At 33.6% G+C, this 13,456-nt stretch overlaps 1 pseudogene; it reads left to right on the forward strand.

Annotated features, from left to right (window-relative positions):
- LOC148606974 (uncharacterized) overlaps positions 1-13,456 on the forward strand; it is a 28,641-nt pseudogene that overhangs the window by 4,550 nt on the left and 10,635 nt on the right.

The following is a 13,456-nucleotide window of genomic DNA, read 5'->3' on the forward strand; positions in this document are numbered from 1 at the left end:
CACCTTTTATGTACCTTTTTATATGTAAATAGCTGTTTGTTTTAATTTCATTATTTTATGAAGAGACTTTGATCTTGCTTTTAATATTTTCCTTGCATTAAATGTTCTTGCCGTGATATGGCCCTGGTCGCCGAAACGGCAATAAACAACAACAATCAATCAATCAATCAACTGGAACCAGGTTAATTGTCATCTTTGAGTTACTGAGTCCTTAAAATGCTCGTAGTTTGCTAACAAACATTGTGTTTTCATTCCTAACCCAAGAACTATTTGTACACTGTAACAAAACCAACAAAATACGTACTCATTAATGGGTTAATCTAGGCATTTCAAACTCTTCTCTTGGATCTAAAGTAAGAATCTATAGTAAATTAGCCAAGTTTAGTCTTTTATTTATCGCATTTGTGTATCGTTTGAAATATTTTCCTGAATTTGTTTCTTTTGTTATTATTTATCCTTGATTATAAAACACTTCAGGCTTCAAGTTCTAAATAGTTAACAATGATATCATCAGAAGTTTGAAAGGATCAAATTTCGATTTATTAGTAGCATTTCCTTTTTCAATAAATAATTTAATAGACGGAAACTTTTATAAGTATACTATAAGTTCGGGAAGGATTCATTTACCTTATTATATTCAATTTTCAATGTTTAGGATGAACTTTTGACATTCGGTTAACATGTACAACAACCACATTTCGCTTTTATTTGTAATTACTAGCCAAACAGCTTTGTTCATATGCGATACAAATTTAGGTAAGTCTTCTGCCGATTTGAATTTCGTGTTGCATTGTTAAATGTTATGTCTATGAACCATTTTGAAATTGAAATTGAGACAGAAAGGCTAGCATTATTTTTTTGTACAACTAAACATGCTCATTTTGTTGATATTTTGATTTATTTTTTTCTGGGAGGGGGTGGATTTTTTTTTTTTTTTGTTTGTTTTCTGGTTTTTTTGTGATTTTCGTTTCAATGTTCTACTTTTTCATTATCATTTTTATTTATTTTTTGTTGTGTTATTTTTTTTTTTTTTTTATTTTTTTTTTTTTTTTGTTTGTTTTTGTTTGTTTTTTTGTCTTTTTTTTTGTTTTTTGTTTGTTTTTTTTTTTGTATTGATATATTTCTAACAATTAAGCTTCTGGAACAGCTATGTAGCTACTAGATAAAAGTCATTACTACAGAAGTTTTATAGTCTTCATCATGAACTCGTTGATTGTTACGGTGTTTCAATCGGCACCATGAAAACTGATTTGTTCAACGTGTCATGGATTTCCTTTTCTCTCTCGTCTACCCTGGACTTGACTTTAAGAGCAATTCTTTGATGTTTCTAGAAAAGCTAAGGTGCATCTAGTTTATGCTCCCAGTTTTTATTGGAGTCCAAGTTGCTCATTTACTTTTGTTGCTTTGTACTTATTATGTTGGTTATGTTATGTTTTTTTGCTGACTCTGTTTTCATTTCTAATCTTTGGGCGCCACCATGATTGATTGCGCTTTGACGTCACGACGTCGTTTTGTAAAGGGAAAGTAAATAAGTAATTAATTACAATGCCCGAAGAAATCTCAAATTTGGGACTTTTCCCCTATAAATTCAACCCCAAATAAATAGAAGACGAGATTGAGGCACAATATATAAGTAAATGTCAGACAACATTGACGAACACCGGGATTTGCTGCCAGAAGATTAGTATGTCATAGGAAAAATCTACTTAGCTTGTTTTGACAGCTATAGATTTATTCTAAAGTATGCTGTTTACATTTTTGTTGTTAATGTTATATAGAAGTTATAAAACATGTGTTCCTAAGTCTGACTTGTGCTTGTGTGTTATATACATAAAAAGATGCATTTAGCAATGTTTCAATGCTTAATTTAATGTATTATTGAAACTATGAATGAAAGGAAAGTCCTAGATATTGACTTTAGCAGAACCTTAATACAAAGGTGGCCTTTCCCTTTAATGAAAGCATTGGAATAAAGAGATTGGATTTTTGTCTGTTGAATTTACAAAAAATACAGAAAGAAAGCAGAGAGGTAGAGGGTCGGAACATGTGGATAAAATTCGAAATATTTATCTTTGGATACATTATTAAATATATTCGAACACACGTTGGAAAATAAATACCGTAACCGCTGACATAAGAAACATGAAGTTTAGATTGACCATCAGCAAAATCAAGGAAACAAGATCAGAATGGTAGTTAAAAAACTCAGAACGAACATAACACCAATACTGCAACAAAATTCTCTCACATTTTTTTTTGCAAACTGCAGAAACACCATCTGACTGGAAACATGCAAACGTAGCACCAGTCTAAAAAAGGCGACAAACACCAAACAGTTAATGACAGGCCTATTTCCTTAACTTGCATTAGCTGCAAGTTAATGTAGCACAGTGACAAAACATAACATAAAATTAATCACATTGAAACTAATAACATACTGTATGATCTTCAACACGGTTCCGACACTCATGCTCAAGTGAATCTCAGTTACGCTCCCTTATTCAAGAATTATTTAAAACTGGTAACTAAAACATTCAAGCTGATTTAGTAATAACGGCTTTTGCATAAGGTTTTGATAAATTTCCACATCCACACTTCTTAACAAACTTAATTACCTTAACAAATAGTAAACTCAGACTATTCGCTGATGAATGTATTCGTTCCATCAGATACCAGAGCAACTGTAATAAGCTCTCGGATCTTGATGAGGCAGCCAGAAGGGAACAAGATTGGTTCATGCGTCTCACCCGGATAAGTGTACAGTTCTCCTAATCACAAAAACAAACAACTCTTCAAACTCTTCAAACATGACTCTATTCTTCATAATCAAACATTAAAAGCAGCAAACTCTACTTATTATCTAGGGGTAACAGTACAGTCTAATTTAAATGGGACAAGCGTATAAATTGCTTAACATTCAAAGATAACAGAACTCTTGGGTTCCTCAAACAAAACTTAAAAATGTCAAACAAGCATATCAAAACGCAGGCTTACTAAGTGCTCGTCCGACCAAAACTTCAATGTTCTTTTACTGTTTTGGACCCTTTTACAAAAGAATCCAAATCCAAAAGTGAGATTGTCCAGAGTTTAGCTGCCAGGTAAGTCTCTATCAGATACCACAATACCAGTAGCGTTGCAGATATGCTCGAAAATATGAAATTACGTTTATCCCATCGCAAATCACGTCCAAAATTAATTATGTTTTAAAAATAACATGCCGGGTAGTTGTTATACCATCAATCGTATTGACCTCTCCGACTCGAGTACCAATTAAAACCACCATCTCATATACAGCCACATCCGTACTTCAAAAGACAAATATACCGGCATTCATTTTTTCCTTACAGTATACCTCAGCGGAACCAATTCCCTGCATCACTTGTTCAGACTCCATCCATAGATAGTTTCAGACGGCAGCTAACGCCAGCTGTTCTCTAGCTATCATCTTAACAATCTTGATCATTGTACAAGTTGTAATCACATTATTCATTTCAACACTTATATTTTTATATTCATACTTATAATTGTAAATAGTTGTTTACTGTTTGTCCATGCATGCAACAGTACATAATATCAAAGATCTGCTTGAATATCGTTTACCTAAAAAAGAAACCACCAAATGAAATCAACTGTAAAAAAGCAACCCAGACTCCTATAAAAATGGGAGCATAGACCAGGCGCATTGGTTGAGTAAGCGTCCTATAGTTCGGCAAAACCGAATGCGTTGAACGTACACGATCACGATCATTTTAAACATTCAAGTTAAGCTGATATATCTTACTTCAAAGTTTGTACGGATTTTACAGAAGGAGTCAAAGTTTTCCCGACCCTATACTGTGAACCAGGTTGGAAACTCATTGGAGGTTCTTGTTATAGAGTACTTAAAGAAAAGTTAAACTGGACAGAAGCACAGGTGTGTTAAAATCAGTACTGGTTTATATCATTAACTGCGTCATTCTGGCTATTCCATTTATTTGTGTCCTTCAAACACTGATATTTGGCTTAACAAAGCAAATAAAAGGTCTCATTAATGAATAACTTCGTATCCTTCCTCTTGCTGATTACATTGTATCTGTCTTATCCAGAATGTGGAAATTTTCATCAATGAGTATTAGCAACGTTCATTACAAATTTCCATTTGTTTCCATTGTTTTGAACAAACTTCAGTTAAGGTATTGGGTGAAGTAAAAAGATAAACAGTTTGTTAGATCGTTTTAGAATATTTGATAAATTCCTGACGTGTGCAGAAGAGAAACTTTCCTAAAAACCGTCTTTTTCTGTTGCAATTAAACTGTAATCATAGCTTGCTAGAGGTTTTTTTTATCGGATAACAATTACGTATTGCAATAACAGTGACACTTGTCAAACAAATCCTTAATAAATTGAAAATCTATCTAAACTAGACACTTTTGGGAGTCCCTTTACGTTAGTATTATATTTTTTGTACCTGTGTAACAGCTGTCGAAGCTGCACATATTCTATAGACCAAAAGATGTTCGGTGTAGGCAATTTTGCAGTTTATACAATGTAAATTCAAGTTTGCAAGAGTAAATGACTTTATGGTCGTCATCATTACCTTGTATACCTTATATATAGTCTAGGGCGCTGACTTAATGCAGGCGGTGTTTCCATAAATGTCACAGCGGTACGAGTTCGAGTCCCGCAGATGGAACGGACACAAATTTGAATCGCATTTTTGACAGTTCTAACATGTTTTGGAATTTAGACCTTTTTATATATATCTTTTTATTATTATTATTATTATTTAATTTGGGTTTAGTTATTCTCTTAAATTGTGTAACTATTGTAGGAGAATTGCAGGAGTCATGGTGCAAAGCTAGCAGAGCCACATACAAATGAAATTATTCAAAATCTGAAAAATCTCGCTTTGGAATCTGACGCAGGTTAAAAGTATAAATTGACATAACATTTATACCACTTATTACCAATCAGATTACTCATCTATCTAATTTCGCTAAAGAACTGCAGCACACATTGTCATTTTATTCATTATAATAAATATCATGATAAACATACATGTACAGAAAATAAATAAGACAATCGTTTTGTATGCATTTTGTTCCCGGAAACGATTTAAAATAGAAATCAAGGGAACCAGAATTCGCGCGGTAATCAACAAAATATATTCTAAGGAAAACGACTAGACAGGGAAAATTGACATACGCAACAAAGAGCACGAAATAACGAAAACATAATGTACAAAGAAACAAAAGTAAATAAGCAACTAGAACTCCCTCTAACACTTGCAACATTCACCAGGTACTCCGGTAAGGTAAGCGTCCTGTGCTTATCTTAAAAACCCCCATCGAATTGCTTATGATATATTTTTATCATATCATATCATATCATATCCGGGGTAGACAAAAGATTTAAGCAATGCTATTACACAACAAATAAATGGATCCAGTGTTGCAGAGTAATACCTCAAGATCCATGATTACGACAATTAAGTTTTGTTGTGATTACTTGAATCAAAATCCTGTTACAGAAGCCTTAATGTAAGATTCTAGAACTGTACATAAAGTCAGCATTATTAATTTCGGCATGCTCTGAGTTGTGATATGAAAACTCTTAATACAGGTGCTGAATGGATATTGTCTCAGATAAAAGGAAAATATTCAGATACTGGGAAAGTATTTCAATTCGTGGATACCAATATTCGTGGATTAGGAAAGAAGAACAAGTTCGTGAATTTTTAATTTTGTGGTTTTGAGGTTTTCAGTATACACATCAAAGGAAATATTCTTTTCATTGGCATCGAAATTTCGTGGTTTGACCCACCAACGAAAACCACAAAAATTGATATTTCGCAATAAATAGTACTTTCACAGTATTACAAATTAGAGAAAAAAAACTAAAATGTTATACCTATCCAGTAAATCACTATTGTTGCCACATTATATTTGATTGCGTACGGAAAATATCAAATTCCGGGCTACAAATATAACTAAGTACCTATTCAAGATAATGACTTTATCATATTGTAAAACAATTTATTTTTGATAGAAATTTAATTTTACTACTATCGCGAACAGGAAAAAAAGTCTTGAAAATGAATCTCAACAAATAAGTCACTTCATTTTTTAATATGTGCTAAAGGAGTGTTGATCACAAGATAGATAGTTATGAAGTCGAATTGATATGTTGTTCAGCGAAAATAAGTATTCGTGTGTATAGATTTGATATAATCTTTGGTTTTACATCAGAACCATGGTTAGGAGGAACAGATTCTAAAATTGAAGATGTGTTTGTTTGGGCGTCTGTTAACAAGAATATAACACTGTTTGATTTTGCGGAAGGCGAACCAAACAGTCTGATGGGAAATGAAGACTGTATTGGTATGAAGATTTCATTGAACAGGCAATGGAACGATTTCCTTTGTGAAAGTAGAATTAACATAATTTGTGAAACAAGGTCAAGTAAGTGAATTTTGGATTTTTTCGCCCTTATATAACCGTCAAATATATATTTATGTAGTACCAATATAGAACGCTTTTCTTCTTTCATACATGAAATTCCTTTTTTTTTAATATGATATTCCCTTTTAAAGTTTGTTATTAACTTCGAATTCGTTATAAGGAGAATGGGTATGGTGAATATGTTAAGGAGACAATAACCTCACCGGAATTTAAAATGTATGCAATATTTTAACATTGTTCTTCAACCTACAACGAAATAAACAGAATTTGTCAAAGACCTAGGGTAGGGGACATAACTCTTGAAATCAGTGATGTGTTTGAATCATAGTCAACTTCATCAAAGCCTTTCAAGCTTAAAAAACAGAATGAAATCAATCCAAGTTACTTCGATGCTTACATGTAATTGTTGTCAAATGCTGAATACAAACGTTATAACAATTTTAAGAGTTGTGTCCCTTACCCTAGGCATACTAATTGTATGTTATGTAGAATGCATTCCTCACTAAAGTTAGATAATAATCAAAAGTATTTCACCTTTATACAAAAACCAGATTAAACAAAAAAGGTGACCCTCTTCATTCATGTATTCCTTAGGTAGGTCAACATTTACAATATCATGATAATTTTCTTTGATAGATAAATATCCAGGTTATGTTTATTGAAACAAACATATCCATCGATTGATTGTTGTAACTGAAATTTTATCGAAGGCTAAATATTACAACAACCGGATATGGGTTGACCCATTTTATATTTTTTATCTTGCGTTATCAAAAAACGAAATATTATATGCATGACTTCCAGGAAAATACGATACTTTTATATGTAATTGTGTAAGTAAGTATTAGCAAACGTGTGGAAAGATGCCATAGAACCGACAATCAAAGTCTAAAAATATCTTACAAGCAAACTTTTACACAGGATCTAATACAAGTGACGTTACAGTTGCTGAGGGAGACACTATTATACTACCTTGTCCCGTGTATGAACTACTCCCTGTAGATGTTACTGAAGTTCTGTGGACAAAAACAACAAGCAGTGGTACGGAAGAACCCTTATCAGACAATGGTAGCTATGGCAACCTTTCCCATCCAAGTTTTGAGATTACGTCAGTTCGGAATTATGACGCGGGAATATACGAGTGCAAGTCTCGGGCTGTCACTGGGCATCGTATGTATGCCTTTAATGTGACAGTAATTGGAGGTAAGCTTGAACATCGACGAAACTCGTAATTGTCGTAAAATACAGTGATTTCACGAATGTAATCATGTGCATTACCAGCAAAGGCAATTTAATTTTCGTATTTACTTTCTTTACAAAATCGCAATATTTAGTATTTCGGCTTTTATGATAGAGATTAAAGTGTTATTAACATCAATTAAACATATCATTTGCTTATTAATCCTTTATGTTATTGTGGATATGCCTCAGTCTATGCTAGCTTTAAATTAAAAGAAACATCAAACAATATAAACCAAAAAGAAAACGGAATAAATGAATAACGTGTACTTGGCACTACAATTCAGCAGGAAACAAGTGGAACCGAATTGCTAACGTCCCCGTCCGCATTTTTAAAAACGACGCCTTCGTTGCTTAATCAGTAAAAAAAGGAAATACATGTCATCTTTTCTTATAAAATAAACGTAGCATTCATGTTGCCATGTGCTGCTGCCATAAAATGTTGACACGCGTAATATTCTTCACAAACACGGAAAGCTTTCACATAGAAACTTGCACGATATATTTAAAAGCTGCAATGACACGGGAGGTACCCTTATTGTATGACTCATGATGTTTTTTTTTCACGCCTGTCCCAAAGCCGCAATTTCTGGCGTCTGTATGTCTTCTTCTGTTTTGGTTTTCTTTTATTTCGATGGAGTCTATGAGGGCAGCTAATTCGCTGTGCCTGTCTTTAATGTCATTTTAGGGCCAGCTGTAACCTGCCCTGTGGATTGAGAGTTTACTCGTTGTTCATTTAAGACACAAGGGTTGCCCTGGGCTGACATTTTGTATCACAGCGAGGTTGTTTTCTCTTATATATATTCACCATATATATATTCTCATTATAAAAAATCTTTGTGTTAAAACTTACTGCGATGAAGTTTGGGTCCTATTATGAAGCTGAATGTGAACGAGGGAGTCTTGGTAAAAACTGGATAGGAAGCGAAATGTAGGAAACAAATATGACAGGTCAAACAAAAATAGTAATAGATGTAATACAGTGTATTGAGGTCACCAGCTTTAGACCGACCCCAACAACAGTGAATGTTTTTTCATTACTTCTATCTGGAGAATTTGTTTTTAATTTTCTCATCCAAAAACCTTCCCAGGATACTCTTTTACTTTTCGACCAGTTGTTATTATGATATTTTATCGTAATAACAGGGTGGAGATCCTCCTTCAAAGTCGCCACCTGAGATCTGCTGGCCACACTAAGAGGTGAATGTTAAATAGAGTCCATTTCATTATTCTAACACAATAATGTTTTTGATCACTTTTCGTTTGAAACACTATCGCCCACAATGTTTGTGGAAGACAAATGATCGAAAATATCTAATATTATTGTAGTAGAGTAATAGGATGGACTACAACTGCCGCAGTTTTCGTTTTTACAACCAAGTAAGTCTACCATAGGACTATCCTGGCGGGTGAAAGTGTTCCCCAATTAGGCAATCATTTGCATTGTTGTTATTTTACATTCTCATATCAGAAGTTTGAATTGGAAGTAAATAAAAAATCAAATGTTACTTGTTTTCTATCATAGAACGATGATACACAATATGTACATAATGATCATATCGTTCATTTCAGATGAAACTTTGTGCCCTTGTAAATGTGAAACTCCTCTACAATTGTTTCTAAATAGGTCTCGAGAAGACCTATCTCAGGAGCTACAACCTATACTTATCAAACTACAAAATGAGTTACGAGTCAATAAAACTAGTCTTTCTTCTCGAAGAAGAAGGCGAACATCGGCCAAAGACAACAGGAAGTCATCACAAGCTATTGGGTGGTTCGGTGCAGGTTTCATCGTACTAATTGTGTTTCTGGTCACATTAGTAGATGTCGTAAATTTACTTCAGTTTATGAATATAATTCATATTTAGTTTTCTTCTTTATGTTACACTGATGTTATTGTTTCCCGTGACATTTTAGTAGGGTCTGAAAAATTCCCAACGATGTTAGAACTGTCAAATTTGCGAAGCAAATTTTTGGTCGTTCCCTCCGTGGGACTCGAACTCGTACCACTGTGACATCTGTGGCAACACCGTCCAAGACCACTCGGCCAGCTAGGCTATATATTCTGAGACGTTATATATATATTATATCAAAGGATTATTTGCTTCTCTGAAAAATAAACAAGGCGTAGTTATTACCTTGTGTCAATAGTTACTTTATGCCTCTTTATTTACTAAAATGGAAAATTTTATTTTATTTTATTTTTTGTAGTGCTTAAATCGTATATCTTATAATAAAAAGAAAACAATTGCCTTCAATATTCTTGGAATTTGACTTACATGAAACCTTCTAGATGGGACCTAGCTTCCGTAAACAATAAAAATATCAGGGTGATATAGTATAATGCAAAGCACCAAAAATAGTTTCCGCTATTATAAGTCTCATAAAAGAAGTGTGTGTTTACCACTAAAAGGTCAATAAACGTTTGAATGTGTCTCAATGAATATGAACCCTATAATATTACAATGACCCTTCACAGCACAATATAACGTCAATACTATTTCACACGATGTATTGTAAAATAAAATAATTCACACAAAAAAATTGTATATTATATTGCAAAAAGGACTTTAATAACCTGCAAAAATTTCTAATTAAATGCGTCGCATAGTATAGCTAGATACACCCTTACATATCGAACTCTGGACACGTTGGGCTCATATGAACACAAAATTCAAGTATGATACAGCTCTGAATTCTGATTGTGATTCAAAATTCGACACAAATATAAAAAAAGTAGCTAACAAGCAATCAAAATATTGGATCGTTATAATGGATCCATCTACACCATGAAAACTTATTTATTCAACGGGTCGTAGTTTACCTTTCCTCGTTTGTCTACCCCGGACTTGACTTTTTATGAGCAACTCGGCGGATGTTTCTAGAAAAGCTGAGGACGCTTACCCTACCGGTGCACCTGGTCCATGCTTCCAGTTTTTATTGGCGTCCGAGTTGCTCATTTACTTTTATTACTTTGTATGTATGATTTTAGTTACTTTATGTTCTTTGTTGTGTATGTCTGTTTTCCATGTCTGGTCTTTGTCCCTGGATTACATTATTTTGATTACCGCTATAACCTTGGTTCCCTTGATTACTCTTCAACATTGTTCCATGGTAATTGCCTGAAGCATTTTAATTAAGTTTTTGAAGTTAAAATTGTAGAATTATAGGATAACACCCTTTTTATTACATGTAGTAAAATCAAAAAAAAAGAAAAAACGGAAATTTAGATATTTTACAACAATTGAAAAGGGGGCTTACACCAATAGTAATGAACTATTTTTCGAAATTCATTGAATGGGTGCAACTGTACTGTGTTACTGCCAAGCAAAAATGTAACCACCCCTTTATTTCGTGAACAAAGTCCCATATATAAAACAAAATAAAAGGTTTTTTAAACGGAAAGAAGTTCGCAACAATAGTACCGAACAATCATTTTAAACTCTCACAAAAATGTGTGGCGGTATTTTGTAATCATCAGGCAAAGCATGAACCACGAACGGATGGACATATCATAATAAATCCCGTCTATAAAAATGGACGTATGATAAATTAACTTTTGCGAGGATTCATATAAAGCACATGAATTGAACATTGTATGGTAAAATTAGGAAAAAAAATTAAAACAAACATCAACTTGAAAGAGTAATCAAGGGAACCAAGATTATAGCGGTAATCAAGGAGTAATCAAGGGAACCAAGGTTATAGGGCAATCAAAAGAATGTAATCCAGAGACAAAGACCAGACTTGAAGTTTTCCTTTCCTCATTCGTGCACTCCGGACTTGACTTTTTACGAGCAGTCCGGCGGATGTTACAAGAAAAGCAGAGGACGCTTACCATACCAGTGCACCTGGTCCATGCTCCCAGTTATAGTGGGGTCCAAGTTGCTCGTTTACTTTTTGCTTTTATTGTTTTGAACGTATTATTTGTTATTTAATGTTCCTTATTGCGTGTGCCTGTTTTCCATGTTCCATGTCTGGACTTCGTCCCTAGATTGCATTCTTTTGATTTCTGCTGGAATCTTGGTTCCCTTGAGTACTCATCCATAACAAGAAACCAATCCATTTGTTTACAAGAGAAGTTTTTTTTTAAATTTTGATATACATGGTCACTATAGTAACATTTTGTATGAATAATGGTGTAACCCCGTGGAGGGTGGCACCCTGATACTTCTCTGATAGGAGTTGCCGCTGGAATTCTGTAACCACACCCTATTCATCTATTTTACTTTTGAAAAAAAATGTAGACCTTTTCATATAATTTGTCAGAAATAAAGAGACCTTGGCATATAATATGCAAAGGTTGATTAAAAATATCAAATGTTCCAAATGGCATTACAAATCACTTTTCAAACAACATATAACCATAGTATGGCTTGCAATCCTGCAGCGCAGATATTGGCATTTTCGCCCCACACCTTTCGACTTCTAACGCAGGACCAGTTAACAAAAATACTAGTAAAGGTAAGTTATACTTTACGATGACATTACAGAAAAAGAAATTACTTTTTGGGACACCTATATAAAACGGTAACCGGTTCTTATCAGCAATATTTGGGGATTAGAATCGTTCATAAAGAATAGTTCTTTCATATTTCCATAGTCGGTTACGGTTTTTTTTTATGTGGAGAGACTAATTTGAGAGATTTTTCTAACCTGAACACTTGAGTGGTTGTTCGTGGAGTCAAGCAGTGATTTGGATATTATTTCACTAATCCTTGCTCTGTAGCTGACAAGTTATAAATTTGTCAGGGTTTGAAAATAAGGATAGCCGTAAGAATATGACATCTAGATGGATAACTCATTACGTTGATGAGGTTGGCATTCTTGGTAACATGTAAGTCTTGGAAAAACGACAAAACATCAGTAAAACGCTTTGTTCGTGTTACGCTTAGCAGTGTTTCTAAACCAGTCAATCGCTTAGGTAGTATCTCTAAACCAGTCAACCACTTAGGTAGTGTATCTGAATCATTTGAAAATATTGTTATTACCTTTTATCTATACAAAGAAAAACATTTTGAGGCATTTTAGTGGTTTGAATTTTAAAAATGCTATATTCAATGTATACTTTTTGATTTGATGCGCAAATTGTGAACGTCTTTATGAAAAAGAAAGAAGAGAATTTTAAGTTCAACATCCTGTAAAATAGACCCTTTTGTGCTAACTGTATAATAGTCGGTGAGCATGCGTCGAGCATGCTCAATATATATATACTTCCACGAGGAAAGTTCTTTTGTTCCCATGCAATCCCTTCCTCGCGGAAGTCTATACTGAGCATACTCACCAACTTACCACAAAAGGGTCTATTGAAAAACATATTGGCACATGTTGTCTTAAAGACTTGGATCTTTGAAAATTGTTAATAAAAGATAGCTTCTGACAGCCAAATTGTAAAATCAACTAAAACCAAACGTTTATCTTTAATAGCACTATAGTCTGAGCAGGGAAAGATATGCCCAATCATACTACTATATTGAGCTACAATGGTCATCCACAAAAGGTAAATGGTTTGTTTTGCATATTTGTCAAATAGATTGAAGTACGAATATTGGGAACTCTTCCAAACAGATTCCTACCACGTTTGCTATCTTAGTTATGTTTTAGCTGAAATAAATTTACACAGAGGCATTAGGGAAACCAAGGTTTGAGCAAATCAAAAGAAATTATTATTTTATTATTCGAAATTTTTTTTAAAATATACATCAGCGATGTATCAATAACAACAAAGTGTTGCGCTATCAAAAAAACAAAGGCGATTTGTCTATAAATAACAATGA

The sequence above is a fragment of the Perna viridis genome, chromosome 9 (assembly GCF_037379345.1).
Source record: "Perna viridis isolate PV_CMFRI_1.1 ecotype Kerala chromosome 9, ASM3737934v1, whole genome shotgun sequence".
NCBI lineage: Eukaryota > Metazoa > Mollusca > Bivalvia > Mytilida > Mytilidae > Perna > Perna viridis.